Source organism: Gorilla gorilla, chromosome 8 (genome assembly GCF_029281585.2).
Source record: "Gorilla gorilla gorilla isolate KB3781 chromosome 8, NHGRI_mGorGor1-v2.1_pri, whole genome shotgun sequence".
NCBI lineage: Eukaryota > Metazoa > Chordata > Mammalia > Primates > Hominidae > Gorilla > Gorilla gorilla.
In genome coordinates, this window is record NC_073232.2 from 146,240,571 (window position 1) to 146,253,673 (window position 13,103).

Here is a 13,103-nt window from a genome sequence, read left to right on the forward strand (position 1 = left end):
CTCCCCTCCCCTCCACTCCCTGGCTCACACTGGGGGCCTCCGGGTGCTTGCTCGTGGCATCTTGGTCCCACTACCGCCGCAGATGTCCCTTTTGGGAGTAATCAGTGGCAGTCCAGGGCCTTGTCCACCCTCCAGGAGCTGAGCAAGAATCACCCTGGCTGGTGGGCCTGTCTGCTCCCCTGAGTAAGACTCCCCAGGAGGCTTGAGAGTATCTGAATCTTGGGGCCCAAGCCTGAAGCCCACAAACTTTCTCTGCCTACCAAGGGCCCCTCAGGAACGCTGGGTGAACAAATACAGAGCCAAGGAGTTGCACAGCCAGAGTCCCAGTGTGCTCAGCCCATCAGTGTGTGATGGAAACAGAGGCCCAGAGAGGTCAGGTGACCTGCCCAGGGCCTTCCAGCCCCCACACAGCTGGGACCAGGATCCACAGCCCCCAGCCCAGAGTGCTGGACACCACACTTCAGGGGAATTGGCGTGCTGACCTCACACCAGAGAGGTCCTGCTAGCTGCCAGCCTGGGGCTCCCCCGCCTGCTGCCCACCCCTTCAACACCGATAGAGGGACTCACAGGCACGACGGTGGGACCTTCCAACTGCAGACACAAAGCACACCACCACCTGAGGTCCAGGGTTGTGATTTGAATCCTACCAAGTGCCCATCAGGCCTTTCCCAGGTTCCAGGGAAAACAGGACCCCAGCCCCCACACAGTCCCTGGCCACCTGCTGCTCGTGGAGACTTGTCTCCCCACCTTTAGGAAGGGTTTCTATGTGAAGGTTTTTGCATGCACTGGTCTGAACGCATGTTCACAGCCCTGCAAGGTGGGTTTGATTCTCATCCCCATCTTGCAGGTGAAACAGGTTCCCAGAGTCTGAGTAGTTTGCCAAGGCCACACAGCCAGGAAGGGGTGAACCAGGACTCAAACCCAGGTCCTCTGACTGCCACTTTCTCTCTCTGGGGGTCGGTACCCCCAGTCCCTTCCCTCTTGGTCTGTCGGAGACTCAGCAGAGACACCAGGTGAAGGCTCAGTAAGCTCAGGTGCGTGATGGAGACCTGGGGTCTTGTCACTGTCCTGCCACCTCATCCGCTGGCTTTGAAACCATCCGTGCTACTTCAGGCTTCCCCAGAGGTGTCTAACCTGGCCCCAAAACTCAGCCACCCCACCCTAGCCTCTGGGGGCTGAGGCAAGGGCTCCTCTTTTCTCCACACAGAATGGGCACCCTCTGAGGGCCTAAGGTAAGAGGTGGTCTCTTTCTAAAAGGCCTGGTGTCTAGTTAAGCTCTGGGTATCTTCTTAGCTTTGCTTTTTTGGGGGTCTCATTCAGAGAGGAGATTTGACAGCCTCTCTGAAGACACAGAAGTGAATGGCAGAGCGAGAAGAGGCTGTACCCCCCACCTACCATGACTTCCTTATTAGGCACATGGGGAATGTGAGGCCCAGTGGGTGAGAGGGGCCTGAAGGAGCACAGCTGGGACAAGAACCCAGAACTCCAGCCCCCCAGTCCAGGGCCCTCTACTGCCCAGGCTGTGCAAATGGGGCTGGGACCGAAAGATGGGGACAGTCAGGCTGGGAGGCGGGCTTGCTGGCCAGCCAGCCCAGGGGCAGCACAGGCACTCGGGCAGGAACTCCCCAGGAAGTTTGGAAACCTTCCTTCCCTAGGATCTCAGCACCCTTTTAGATCCCGTGCAGATTGTCTTTCTGTTAAAGCGTTTTGAGGCACGATGGCTCACGCCTGTAATTGCAGCACTTTGGGAGGCCGAGGCTGGCGGATCACCTGAGGTCAGGAGTTTGAAACCCGCCTGGCCAACAGGGCGAAACCCCATCTCTACTAAAAATACAAAAATTAGCCGGGTGTGGTGGCGCACGCCTGTAGTCCCAGCTACTCAGGGAGGCCGAGGCACGAGAATCACTTGAACCCGGGAGGTGAAGGCTGCAGTGAGCCAAGATCGCGCCACGGCACTCCAGCCTGGGCGACAGAGCAAGACTCATTCTCAGAAAAAAAAAAACAAAAAACGCTTTGAGAAGCTGCAGAAGCGGCTCTGCCTTTGACCCCGAATGGGCATCTTTACTCGGGTCCATCATCCCCACAAAGACAGGAAATCTGATGCCAAAAAAAAAAAAAAGTCATTCCAGGTGTCAGTAACCAGGCGCTGCCTCCAGCCCCGCCCCGCCCGCCGCCCCGCCCGCCGCCTGCGCCAATCCCCGACGGGCCCGTCTTCCAGCCCCGAAGCGGTCACCTCCTGACCTCTAGTGGCGAGCGCGGGGAACTGCGCCCCGGCTCGTCCGCCCGCCGAGCCCGGGCCGTGCATGCCCTGCCCGTTGTTCCTTCGCAAGCCGAGTGAACCTCCCGATGCATGGACTCTGGCTGTCGTCGACGCAGACTCTCGTGCACTGCTTAACCCCGTTTTGCTGCCATGTGACGGCTGCAGACACTGTCCTCAAACTGCAGTCCCACAGACAAGTTTTGTATTTTGGTCTGACCTACCCGAAGGTGTCCTTTTTAAGTCTTATTTGTTAATATTTATAATGACATATAATCCAAAGTAAATGGAAACTTCATATTGCGATCTCATTGCCTTGGCGAGACTCTCACCTTTTAATAGATTTGAAGGGGGTGGGGGCGGTGGCTCACGCCTGTAAGTCCTAGCACTTTTGGAGGTCGAGGTGGGAGAATTGCTTGAGGCCTGGAGTTCGAGACCAGCCTGGTCAACATGGAGAAACCATGCCTCTACACACACAGACACACACACACAATGACAATTAGCCTAGCGTGGTGGCACACACCTGTAGCCCCAGCTATTCAGGAGGCTGAGGTAGGAGGAGGAGGATCGCTTGAGCCTGGAAAGTGGGGATTGCAGTGAGCCGAGATCACGCCACTGCACTCCAGCCTGGGCAACAGAGGGAGACCTTGTCAAAAAAAAAAAAAAAAGAAAAAAAAAAAAGATTTGGAAGGGTAGGAGGGGAGGGTGGAAAGACGGAGGAAAAGGCAACTGAAACCTACTCCGGATATAGTCTTGTTACTCTTCACCAGGAACCCATTTGAGGTAGGCCCTCAAGTTACAGATGGGGAAACTAAGGCCCAGAGAGGTTAAAATACTTTTACAGAATCACACGGCTGGTCGATGGCAGAAGCAGGATTCAAACTGAGGCAGCCCAAGACATTTTGCACCAGGACCTGTCGACCATGCTGTTGTCCACTCATCCAACAAACAGCCGTGGAGTATTGACTAACGCCAGCCCGTCTGAGGCTCCAAGAGTCGTACATTTTGGAAGGTAATTTAAGACATGTACTGCTTAGGTTTGGAGGGAAAAAAATAAACCTTCCTAACCACAGATTAGTGTATTAGGACTAGTAGCAATCCCCACACTTTATATTTTCATTCCACCTTGTTAGAAAATGTCGATCAATTGTTGAATACAGTTTATTGTACATCATTCTTTAGGTCAGAAATTTCTCAAGATAAAAGCCTTTGCTTTCTAACATCGACTAACGAAGAAAATGTATGTCATTGAATATGCAAACCTCTCAATCTCTTTCCTCTATGTCCCCCTTCAGGGTCAGGGTCAGGGTTTAGGGTCGGGGTTAGGGTCTAGGATCAGGATTAGGGGTTAGGGGTTAGGGATTAGGGTTCAGGCTTGGGTTCGTACTAGGTCCGGGTCCAGGTCCGGGTCAGCGTTTCGCATTTAGTCAGGGTTTGGTGTTCGGTTTTGGCCGGGTTAGGGTGGGTTAGGACTCGGGTCATAGTTTTGGGTTGGTGCGGTCGGCATCCATGCTGGAATTTCCTTTCTGGCTGTCACCGTGACCGTAACCTGTATTCTGGTTCCACTGCTCTCCCCTGTCTAATTATCAGGGCTCTTTTCACCGCTGGCTCCATTCATTGCTCGCTCCTCCTGCTTATCTCTCCTGTCCAATCTGCAGAGCTCGCCACCTTCTTGTTCCACCCTCTTTTCCCTAACATCCAATAGCAGCCTTCTCCGCAGTCCTTGCTCCTACCACTCCTGTCTCTTGTCCAATCAGCAGGCTTTACCAATGCTTACTCAGCCCACTTCTCTCTCTTGTCCAATTGGCAGGGTCTCCTCAGTGCTCACCCCACCTACTTCATGCCCGTCCAATTGCAGGATCTCAGTGCTAGCCCCACCCTCTTCTCGCTCCTATCCAACCAGTAGAGACTCTACCAGTGCCCACCCTGCCCACTTCTCTTTCTTATCCAATGACAGGATCTCCTAGTGCTCACTCCGCCCACTTCTCTGCCCCATCCAATCAGCGAGCTCTGCCAGTGCGTTGCGTTCCTGTCCTTTGGGGAGGGAGTCCGGGGTCTCTCGGGGAAACGGAAACGCAGGCTCAGATGTGCGGGTCCAGTTTCGAGGCAAAGCGGACAAAGCGCTCTTCCAGCACACAGTGGTTTTGTGGGGCAAAGGCCGCGCGATTCCGCAGGCCCTGACCCTGCAGGGACTCAGGATGGCCCTGGGCGCTTTGTCCGGGTGGAGCAAGGGGTCGTGTGCGGGCGGCTGCGCAAATGGCCCCGCCGGCACCGCGCGGGCCCGGGTATGGGGGCAGCCTGGGGAGGCAGCGCCTGCGGGTGCCGCCCACGCCGAGCGCTCTCTGCCTCCCCGAGCACTCGCTGCGGACTCCAGGGCACCGTGCACCGAGTGCCATCCCTGCTGTGCGCACAGGGGCTCGGCTGGGCTCCCGCTCCCTCTCTCGGTGGAATGAGCTGTCAGAGCCGCCTCTGCGCACTCCCGTGCTAAAGGAATGGAAGCTGGGCTCCATGCCCCGGGAAAAGGGTGTTTGGCACCACCAGCGACTGGCAAACCGGTTGCACACCTGCTCAGCTGTCAAGCTCATCTGAAGGACAAGTCCCCCGACCCCCAAACAACAAAACCTCCAGCCCGGCTGGAAGGCGGAGCTGTGGCTGCTCATTTGCAATCCGAGGTCACTGTGTGGCAGGGCCAGGAGCTGAGCTGGAGACGAGGGCGTCGTGTGGCAAGAGGAGGGTTCAGTGAGTATATTTGAGAGGTGAACCAAGCACCAGGATTTGGGGTGTCTTGGATTAGTAGTAATGGATTGTTGGTTCAGACCAAAGACCTGCGAAGAAAGCAAGAATATTTGGATGGCCCCGTGGCAACAGCCTTTTGCAGCCAGCAGGGCTGCTCTTGCTTGCTGGGAAGGAGACTGGCACCTGGACGGAGTCTCACTAAGCCTCCCCTCCCATCTCATCGCTTGCAGAGGGACGTGAGGAAAAGGGGCCTCCACAATCCCCAGAGACAATCCAAGGACCGTGGGAGCCGCTGGCCTTAGCCTCGGACTTTCCTGGAGCAGAGACAGTTTCAGAGCCACTGGCTGCCAGGTACTATCATCCCATGGCCATGGGACCAGCTCGTGATCAGTTCCTTTCCCTCCTCAGATGGAGACTGGAGCGTGGAGTGGGTGTGCCGGTGCCAGGGCCCTGACACGGGGACAAGGTCAGACCCCAGGGATGGGGAAGCCACCAGCAAGGAGCCCACGTCAGGGACTGGGGTTGGGGGCTTCCTCTGACCCCACACTGCTCCTGCACCCTGACTCATCACCTGAGTTCATGTCTGTTTTGCAGAATGAGGGGACAGACTTCGAAGGAAACACTTGCAGGCCTGACACCTAAAGAGAAAGCCAGCTGTCCCTGTGGTTTATTTCTAGTATTTTGTCTGATTGCTTTTCAGTGAGTCAGTGATAGCCAACGTCTTTAGTTCCTAGTACGTACCAGTGCTGTTTGAACACTCTCCCTGCGCTCTGTGCTCTTCCTATGATGAAGTGAAAACTTCATGTAAGGACAGGGAAAGTGTATCCTGGCCAGCTGTGGGGCTGGATCCACGTGGGGTCAGCCCATGGCATGTTTGGCCATCACACCATGCTCACTTCTGCTCCTTCTTTTGCTTGTACTGTTATGACATCAGCGTCTCTTCTGAGACCACCTGTGCCTGCTCATATTTAGGCCTGATACTGCCCAGGTGTGTGACCCTAGGCAGGTTCTCAAACGTCTCACCTGTAAAATGGAGATGGTACTAGGACCTTCCATGGGGTGGTTGCGAAGCTTAAGCGGGGGTGGTTAGCCAAAGCCTAGGAGCATCAAGGAGCACCATTGAGACACAGTGAGTATTTGTGGAATATTAATTCTTAATTATTTAATAATTCTCTAATGAATTATTTACTTAATTCCTTTAGGATCAATCATCATTTATTCAGTCAACTGTTAGGCTCTAATCATTTTCAGTTAGGTTAGAGATAGCATAGGGTTATGACTGTTAGGGTTAGGGTGGGGATTAAAATTCTATATGAGATTTGGGTTGGGAAACAGAGTCAAACCGTATCATCAGTTCAATATTTTATATTAAGAGTTACAGAGATGTTGAACTCATATTCCTCATGGAGGTTAAAAACTCTATATGGTGGTGAGAAGTTGTAGTTAGAAAATTTATTTATTCTATAAATTTATCTTTGTACACTAAGGACCCGTATTCATTAAACTAAAATAAAATATTCTGAGAACTGTGTGATGTGACTAAGCTATGACCGTACCAGCTCATTTAATCCTTACCAACTGATAACTATAGTGCCCACATTTTGCTCATGAGGAAACAGAATTAGAAAGATAAAATATCTTGCCTAGACTCCCAGCTAGCAAGTGACCTATGCCAGGCTTGAGTCTACGGACAGATCTGAAGTCTTGGACTTTTAATTACTATTCCTATTCAAGTCTATCATTTTGGATGTATTTTCTGGGTGACAGGGTGAGACCCTGTCTCAAACAAAAAAAGAAACCCAAAAAGTTTGTTTGTGAAGAAGGAGGAAAACTAGTTTTATGTGGTGTCATCAAGAAGTGAGAAAGGAAAATGTCTTGATCATAGAGCATGATCTGATACTTTAAAAGTTGCCGAGAGGTCAAATAATGAAGGCAGATGGGACCTTTTGAGCTTACTGGTGACCTTCATATGAGCAATTTCACTGTTGGAGATGAAGCCATGTTGGTGTTCAGTTACTCAACATTATTCAACATCCCTTCATGCTAAAAACTCTCCATAAACTAGGTATTGATGGAACATATCTCAAAATAATAAGAGCTATCTATGACAAATCCACAGCCAATATCATACTGAATGGACAAAAGCTGGAAGCATTCCCTTTAAAAACTGGCACAAGACGAGGATGCCTTCTCTCACCACTCCTATTTAACATAGTACTGGAAGTTCTGGCAAGGGCAATCAGAGAAAGAAATAAAACATATTCAAATAGGAAGAGAGGAAGTCAAATTATCTCTGTTTGCAGATGACATGATTTTATATTTAGAAAACCCCATCGTCTCAGCCCAAAAACTCCTTAAGCTGATAAGCAACTTCAGCAAAGTCTCAGGATACAAAATCGATGTGCAAAAATCACAAGCATTCATATACAGCAACAATAGACAGAGAGCAAAGTCATGAGTGAACTCCCATTCACAATTGCTACAAAGAAAATGAAGTACCTAGGAATACAACTTACAAGGGGTGTGAAGGACGTCTTCAAGGAGAACTACAAACCACTGCTCAAGGAAATAACAGAGGACACAAAACAATGGAAAACCATTTCATACTCATGGATAGGAAGAATCAATATAGTGAAAATGGCTATACTGCCCAAACTAATTTATAGATTAAATGCTATTCACATCAAACTTCCAGTGACTGTCTTCAAAGAATTAGAAAAAACTACTTTAAATTTCATATAGAACCAAAAAAAGAGCCCGTATAGCCAAGAGTACCCTAGGCCAAAAGAACAAAGCTGGAGGCATCACGCTACCTGACTTCAGACTATACTACAAGGCTACAGTAACCAAAACAGCATGGTACTGGTACCAAAACAGAAATATAGAACAATGGAACAGAACAGAGGCCTCAGGAATAACACCACACATCTACAACCATCTGATCTTTGACAAACCTGACAAAAACAAGCAATGGGGAAAGGATTCCCTATTTAATAAATGGTGCTGGGAAAACTGGCTAGCCATATGCAGAAAACAGAAACTAGACCTCTTTCTCACACCTTATGCAAAAATTATGTCAAGATGGGTTAAAGACTTAAATGTAAAACCCAAAACCATAAAAACCCTAGAAGAAAACCAAGGCAATAGGGTTAGGGTTAGGGTCAGGGTCAGGGTTAGGGTCAGAGTTAGGGTCAGGGTCAGGGTTAGGTTAGGGTGAGGGTCAGGGTCAGGGTCAGGGTTAGGGTCAGGGTCAGGGTGAGGGTCAGGGTCAGGGTCAGGGTAGGGTCAGGGTTCGGGTTCGGGTTAGGGATTTGGGTTAGGGTGAGGGTTAGGGGTTAGGGTGAGGGTTCGGGTCCGGGTCAGGGTCAGGGTCAGGGTAGGGTCAGGGTTTGGGTTCGGGTTCGGGTTTGGGTTAGGGGTTAGGGTGAGGGTCAGGGTCAGGGTTAGGGTAGGGTTAGGGTCAGGGTCAGGGTCAGGGTCAGGGTTAGGGTAGGGTTAGGGTTAGGGTTAGGGTAGGGTTCGGGTTCGGGTTAGGGTTCGGGTTCGGGTTCGGGTTAGGGGTTAGGGGTTAGGGTTAGGGTAGGTGTTAGTGGTTACGGTTAGGGTTAGGGTTAGGGTTAGGGTTAGGGTCAGGGTCAGGGTCAGGGTCAGGGTTAGGGTAGGGTTAGGATTAGGGTTAGGGTAGGGTTCAGGTTAGGGTTACCGTTCGGGTTCGGGTTCAGGTTAGGGGTTAGGGGTTAGGGTTAGGGTTAGGGTAGGTGTTAGGGGTTAGGGTTAGGGTTAGGGTTAGGGTAGGTGTTAGTGGTTACGGTTAGGGTTAGGGTTAGGGGTTAGGGTTAGGGGTAGGGTAGGGTTAGGGGTTAGGGTTAGGGGTTAGGGTTAGGGTTAGGGTTAGGGTTAGGGGTTAGGGTTAGGGGTAGGGTAGGGTTAGGGGTTAGGGTTAGGGGTTAGGGTTAGGGTTAGGGTTAGGGGTTAGGGTTAGGGTTAGGGTTAGGGGTTAGGGTTAGGGTTAGGGTTAGGGATTAGGGTTAGGGTTAGGGTTAGGGGTTAGGGTTCGGGTTAGGGTTAGGCCAGGACCAGGATCCCAGATCACCTTTCCCGTCACCCTGAGCCCATGTCCTTCACATGCTTCTCTCTCGCATCATCTTTCCAGAAGTATCTCCTACCTAATCTGACCTCCTTTGGCCTCTTCTCTATATTTAATCAAAGAAGTGTTTTTAAAGAACAAATGAGTTACTATGTTACCTGCCTAAAGCCTTCCCTTGCTCCCCACTGCCTTAGGGTGAAAGACAACCATAACCTTTGTCCTCACCCCCCCACCTCTTGGGCTTCGTCTCTTGCCCTTTGCCTCCTTTCATACTGTTAGCTCATGCTCCTGAATTTATTGGAACTCCCTATTTATGACGTGTCTTCTCCCAACTGTAATCCTTTCGCACATGCTGTCCCCTCTGCCTTTAACACTCTTACCAACCCTGCTGCATTTGTCTGTTCTTTTTTAGGTTACCGAGTAGATCTTTCTTTTTCCATGTAACCTCCCTGGCTTGCTGGCCTCCAGGGTAAAGTAATCCCTACTGAGTTCTCTGGGAGCAACTCTATGCTGTTATGATCTGTGTTACCACCAGTTTCTCCTGGCTCCTGAGAGAAGGCTGGATATAGAAGATAATGCTGCCATCCATTAGGAGAAAGGGAATGCTGTATGGAACCCAGCAGTTCTCCAGGACACCTCTTGGTACTTCCACTGACCACAGTAAACGTTCATAAAAAACTAACCCAACCAACTAAATAACCAACAAAGGCAGGACCACTAAGGGTTTGGACCCTTCAGGAATGAAGGTTTTGATCACCCTACTGATAAAAAGCCAGAACAATGGAAGGGTGGGCTCAAGGCAAATGGAACCTGGGATGAATAATGTAAGAAGGAATTTATGAATATTAACTACAGCGTTGTGACCAGTTACAGAAAGAGAACTATAGTAGTGATACAGTTTTTTCTCCTTGTTTGTATGTGTATGTCTATCTGTATCTATGTCATCTATCTTTCTATTTATTAATCTATATGCACATTTTGTTTTGTTTTGTTTTGAGAGGGGGTCTCACTGTATCACCCAGGCTGGAGTGCAGTGGCGGATCTCGGCTCACCACAACCTCTGCCTCCTGGGTTCAAGCAATTCTCCTGCCTCAGCCTCCTGAGTAGCTGGGATTACAGGCATGCATCACCATGCCCAGCTAATTTTTGTATTTTTAGTAGAGATGGGGTTTCACCATGTTGGCTAGGCTGGTCTTGAAATCCTGACCTCAGGTGATCCGCCTGCCTTAGCCTCCTAAAGTGCTAGGTTTACAGGTGTTAGCAACTGCACTCGGTCTGTTTTGTTTTAAGAGATAAGGTCTTGCTGTGTTGCCCAGGTTGCCCTCAAACTCCTGGGCTCAAGAGATCCTCCTGCCTCAGCTTCCCAAGTAGCTGAGGTTACAGGCACAAGCCACCATGCCTGGCTAGCATATTTGTTTTTATTAACTAATTTTTTCTTTTGTTTCCTCTTTTATCCTTGTTATTTTATAGAAGGATTATTGGCAGGAGCTTGTAGGTTATAAACTCTTCAGGCAGAACTGCCAAGGAATAACCTCACTCAAAAGATGGGTGCAGTGTCTGTTGGGGCTTCCTATCTCCCCTCTGTGGGAGAAGGGGAGAGGGCCTTGTGTTAATATGAAGGATGCATTGAAACTTGTTATACAAAAAATATACATTTATTAATGTAGTACAGAAGACTTAATATCTGTAGAAGAATGTGTGTGGATGCTGAGCAACAAAAGGGGTGGCTGGGCCAGTGAGAAGCTATTGACACCTGGTTAGGTGCAGTGTCAGGTAATTCCAGCACTTTCGGAGGCCGAGGTGGATGGATCACCTGAGGTCTGTAGTTCAAGACCAGCCTGGCCAACATGGCAAAACCCTGCCTCTGCTAAAAATACAAAAATTAGCTGGGCATGGTGGCGGGTGCCTGTAATCCCAGCTACTTGGGAGGCTGAGGCAGGAGAATCACTTGAACCTGGGAGGCAGAGGTTGCAGGGAGCCAAGATCGTGTCATTGTACTCCCGACTGGGCAACAAGAGTGAAACTCCATCTCAAAATGAAAAAAGAGAAGCTACTGACTCTCAGCTCCAAACTGAGCCTTCTATACTTAACTTGGCAATGGTGGGACTGGAACTGTCTGAATTACATTAGTTTTGCCAGCCGGCTCCTTGTTAGGGGCTGTCAGGCAGACAAAGACACACTCCTTTCTGTTGTCTTTGTTGTTCATGCCAATGTCATCTCAGCAGTGTCATTTCACTTCCAGTTTCCAGTTTTTTCCACACTCCTAGAATCAGCTTCATCTCTCTCTTCAGAGGCTCCACTGGGCAGTGCTCCCCTGCCAGAGGTCTGGGTCCCAGCTCTGCAGAAGCCCTGATCTGAGCTCCCAGGAGCCAGCCCCAGCTGGTCTCTGCTCAGGTGTCTGGGTTGCAGGTCCTGGGGGGTCCCTCTGTTGACCTTCTAGGTTCTCACAACCTAATCTCTTACTATTGTCCCAAGTCCTTGAGGGGGTGACTGCATCCTGCAGTTACTTTCTCTGTTACCTCAATGTCTTCCTTTGCTTTTCTAGTTCCCTGGTAGCCACCAATTTCCTGATATTAAATTCTTTCCATTTTTCTTTTTATTTTTTGAGATGGAGAATCACACTATCACCCGGGCTGGAGTGGAGTGGCGCTATCTTGGCTCACTACAACCTCCGCCTCCCAGGTTCAAGTGATTCTCCTGCCTCAGCCTCCTGAGTAGCTGGGATTACAGGCACCCACCACCACGCCCAGCTAATTTTTTGTATTTTTAGTAGAGACGGGGTTTCACTATGTTGGCCAGGCAGTCTCGAACTCCTGACCTTGTGATCTGCCTGTCTTGGCATCCCAAAGTGCTGGGATTACAGGCATGAGCCACGGCGTCCTGCCTCTTTCCATTTTTCTAACTGAACTCTTAGTGATACAAGATAATGCAGAGTTCCTTCTCACACGGATCCTACAGTCCAGTGGGAGAGACAGATATTAAGCAAATAATTACATTTAATTATGTTGAAATAAGTGCCATGAAGGAAAAGTACAAAGTTTATTAGCATATTAAAGGCCCTGAGAAGTTCTGCAGTAAATAAGCCTGGTTAGCATTGTTTAGGGCAACATCTCCTTATTTTATTTGACCAAGAAACTTCATGGTAAACCTATTAGCACCCAGCAGAGTTAGCATGCTACATAGTAGTGCATTGTGCAAATGGAAAAGGGAAGTCATTGAAGAAATGTGAGCTGGGGGACTTGGAGTGTGAGCATTTGCCATGTTCCTCCAGTAGCATCCAGTGGGTTAGGGGCATCTTAGCTGCAGGATTCCAGTCATAGGATCAACTGACAATTCTCCTTGCTCTTTTCTTTTCTTTTTTTTTTTTTTTTTGAGACAGAGTCTCACTCTGTCGCCCAGGCTGGAGTGCAGTGGCGCGATCTCGGCTCACTGCAATCTCCGCCTCCCGGGTTCACGCCATTCTCCTGTCTCAGCCTCCCCAGTAGGTGGGACTACAGGTGCCCGCCACCACACCCGGCTAATTTTTTGTATTTTTAGTAGAGACGGGGTTTCACCGTGTTAGCCAGGATGGTCTCGATCTCCTGACCTCATGATCCGCCCGCCTCGGCCTCCCAAAGTGCTGGGATTGCAGGTGTGAGCCACCGCGCCCGGCCTCTCCTTGCTCTTACTCTAGCCCCATGAGGCACCTTTCTGGTCATCACCGACTTACTGAGTAAATTTCCCTATAGGGAGAGGATGCTCTCATTCACCAGCACAGATGTTCTGGTCTACCTGGCAGTTTCTTTCTCATTATAGGGCAAGGTTTCTTGACCTAGGTCTTTAGAGGGACCATCCACCCCTTAAGACTATCTGCAAAATGTGTGTGTGTGTGTATGCATGTGCGTGTGTGGGCGCACGTGTGTGTGTGTGTGCATGCATGGACATTTTTCCGGCAAGAGGGTCCATATCTTTTGATATTCCTAGTGGGAGTGTGACTTCAGAAAAGGATAAGTTTAGGAATCACTGCATTAAAGGAAAATGTTC